Below are 2,500 nucleotides of genomic sequence, written 5' to 3'. Positions count from 1 at the left end.
TATTCCCAGGCGGTCTCCCATCCAGGTACTAACTAGGCCCGACACTGCTTAGCTTCTGAGATCAGATGAGATCGGGCGCATTCAGTGTGGTGTGGCCGAAGGCTCTGGGCTTAGTGAGTTTTGTACTTTTAAGCATCTAGTCGGCTAGACCTTGCAGTTTTGAAAGGCAATTGTGAAATGGCTCACTTCCTGAACTTGGAGCACAAAAAAGCCTACAGCACCTGGTATTCCCAGGTGGTCTCCCATCCAGGTACTAACTAGGCCCGACACTGCTTAGCTTCCGAGATCAGACGCAATCAGTGTGGTGTGGCCGTAGGCTCTGGGCCTAGTGAGTTTTGTACTTTTAAGCATCTAGTCAGCTAGACCTTGCAGTTTTGAAAGGCAATTGAGAAATGGCTCACTTCCTGAACTTGGAGCACAAAAAAGCCTACAGCACCTGGTATTCCCAGGCGGTCTCCCATCCAGATACTAACGAGGCCCGACACTGCTTAGCTTCCGAGATCGGGCGCATTCAGTGTGGTGTGGCCGTAGGGTCTGGGCCTTGTGAGTTTTGTACTTTTAAGCATCTAGTCGGCTAGACCTTGCAGTTTTGAAAGGCAATTGAGAAATGGCTCACTTCCTGAACTTGGAGTACAAAAAAGCCTACAGCACCTGGTATTCCCAGGCGGTCTCCCATCCAGGTACTAACTAGGCCCGACACTGCTTAGCTTCTGAGATCAGACGAGATCAGGCGCATTCAGTGTGGTGTGGCCGTAGGCTCTGGTCCTAGTGAGTTTTGTACTTTTAAGCATCTAGTCGGCTAGACCTTGCAGTTTTGAAAGGCAATTGAGAAAGGGCTCACTTCCTGAACTTGGAGCACAAAAAAGCCTACAGCACCTGGTATTCCCAGGCGGTCTCCCATCCAGGTACTAACTAGGCCTAACACTGCTTAACTTCCGAGATCAGACAAGATCGGGTGCATTCAGTGTGGTGTGGCCATAGGCTCTAGGAATGCTAAGAATATTACTCTTATGCATTTGCATTTAGTAAGCTAAGCCATGCAGCCACTTGCAACATGATACCACGCTCATCGCTCGATCAGGCGAGATATATAAGACTGGTGGGCCCATTCAGGACTCCTATGTCTGGTAGGATAACTTTAATTCATCCATCCTGTGTCTGTTGCAGGGAGGTGGAGAGAACAATCAACACAATAATGGTTTTCTTTCATGCCTCTTGAAGGACTCAATATTCTCTGTACTGCATTACATGTGAAAGTCGATTTATTACCCATGAACACACTACCTGTATGCTAATTCTATGTAAAAAGGTAGCTCCAGCCCTCATGATGTTGTCCAACATTTCCGCTATAAAACGGGATACAATTATTTTGGAAACATACCAAATTTGAAAAATAATTGAGAAGTTGCGCAATTACTAATCATGGAGCACAAAAAAAGCCTACAGCACCTGGTATTCCCAAGCAGTCTCCCATCCAGGTACTAACTAGGCCCGACCCTGCTTAGCTTCCGAGATCGGGCGCATTCAGTGTGGTGTGGCCGTAGGCTCTGGGCCTAGTGAGTTTGTACTTTTAAGCATCTAGTCGGCTAGACCTTGCAGTTTTGAAAGGCAATTGTGAAATGGCTCACTTCCTGAACTTGGAGCACAAAAAAGCCTACAGCACCTGGTATTCCCAGGTGGTCTCCCATCCAGGTACTAACTAGGCCCGACACTGCTTAGCTTCCGAGATCAGATGAGATCGGGCGCATTCAGTGTGGTGTGGCCGTAGGCTCTGGGCCTAGTGAGTTTTGTACTTTTAAGCATCTAGTCGGCTAGACCTTGCAGTTTTGAAAGGCAATTGAGAAATGGCTCACTTCCTGAACTTGGAGTACAAAAAAGCCTACAGCACCTGGTATTCCCAGGCGGTCTCCCATTCAGGTACTAACTAGGCCCGACACTGCTTAGCTTCCGAGATCAGACGCAATCAGTGTGGTGTGGCCGTAGGCTCTGGGCCTAGTGAGTTTTGTACTTTTAAGCATCTAGTCAGCTAGACCTTGCAGTTTTGAAAGGCAATTGAGAAATGGCTCACTTCCTGAACTTGGAGCACAAAAAAGCCTACAGCACCTGGTATTCCCAGGCGGTCTCCCATCCAGATACTAACGAGGCCCGACACTGCTTAGCTTCCGAGATCGGGCGCATTCAGTGTGGTGTGGCCGTAGGGTCTGGGCCTTGTGAGTTTTGTACTTTTAAGCATCTAGTCGGCTAGACCTTGCAGTTTTGAAAGGCAATTGAGAAATGGCTCACTTCCTGAACTTGGAGTACAAAAAAGCCTACAGCACCTGGTATTCCCAGGCGGTCTCCCATCCAGGTACTAACTAGGCCCGACACTGCTTAGCTTCTGAGATCAGACGAGATCAGGCGCATTCAGTGTGGTGTGGCCGTAGGCTCTGGGCCTAGTGAGTTTTGTACTTTTAAGCATCTAGTCGGCTAGACCTTGCTGTTTTGAAAGGCAATTGAGAAA

General features: G+C 48.2%; 5 non-coding genes and 5 pseudogenes across 5 annotated transcripts in view; all 10 read right to left on the bottom strand.

Moving 5' to 3' along the window:
- LOC138540753 (5S ribosomal RNA) overlaps nt 1-103 on the bottom strand; it is a 119-nt gene extending 16 nt beyond the window's left edge. Inside the window, exon 1 of the ribosomal RNA XR_011288789.1 lies at nt 1-103. This exon is cut by the window's left edge and continues 16 nt beyond it. This is a non-coding gene — a ribosomal RNA (5S ribosomal RNA).
- A 106-nt stretch (nt 104-209) lies between these two features.
- Nucleotides 210-318, bottom strand: LOC138543892 (5S ribosomal RNA; annotated as a pseudogene).
- A 106-nt stretch (nt 319-424) lies between these two features.
- On the bottom strand, nt 425-533 carry LOC138544432 (5S ribosomal RNA; annotated as a pseudogene).
- A 106-nt stretch (nt 534-639) lies between these two features.
- LOC138542636 (5S ribosomal RNA) lies at nt 640-758 on the bottom strand. Its single transcript, XR_011290524.1, has one exon. It is a non-coding gene; the product is annotated as a 5S ribosomal RNA (ribosomal RNA).
- A 106-nt stretch (nt 759-864) lies between these two features.
- Nucleotides 865-983, bottom strand: LOC138540731 (5S ribosomal RNA). Its single transcript, XR_011288767.1, has one exon. It is a non-coding gene; the product is annotated as a 5S ribosomal RNA (ribosomal RNA).
- Nucleotides 984-1,437: 454 nt separating this feature from the next.
- LOC138544011 (5S ribosomal RNA) lies at nt 1,438-1,546 on the bottom strand (annotated as a pseudogene).
- Nucleotides 1,547-1,651: 105 nt separating this feature from the next.
- LOC138547318 (5S ribosomal RNA) lies at nt 1,652-1,770 on the bottom strand. Its single transcript, XR_011291163.1, has one exon. It is a non-coding gene; the product is annotated as a 5S ribosomal RNA (ribosomal RNA).
- A 106-nt stretch (nt 1,771-1,876) lies between these two features.
- On the bottom strand, nt 1,877-1,985 carry LOC138544302 (5S ribosomal RNA; annotated as a pseudogene).
- Nucleotides 1,986-2,091: 106 nt separating this feature from the next.
- Nucleotides 2,092-2,200, bottom strand: LOC138544431 (5S ribosomal RNA; annotated as a pseudogene).
- A 106-nt stretch (nt 2,201-2,306) lies between these two features.
- Nucleotides 2,307-2,425, bottom strand: LOC138542625 (5S ribosomal RNA). Its single transcript, XR_011290523.1, has one exon. It is a non-coding gene; the product is annotated as a 5S ribosomal RNA (ribosomal RNA).
- Nucleotides 2,426-2,500: the final 75 nt, after the last annotated feature.

Source organism: Ambystoma mexicanum, unplaced genomic scaffold (genome assembly GCF_040938575.1).
Source record: "Ambystoma mexicanum isolate Mex_15411 unplaced genomic scaffold, UKY_AmexF1_1 Mex_scaf10, whole genome shotgun sequence".
Classification (NCBI taxonomy): domain Eukaryota; kingdom Metazoa; phylum Chordata; class Amphibia; order Caudata; family Ambystomatidae; genus Ambystoma; species Ambystoma mexicanum.
This window is presented reverse-complemented; position numbering and strand designations above follow the sequence as displayed.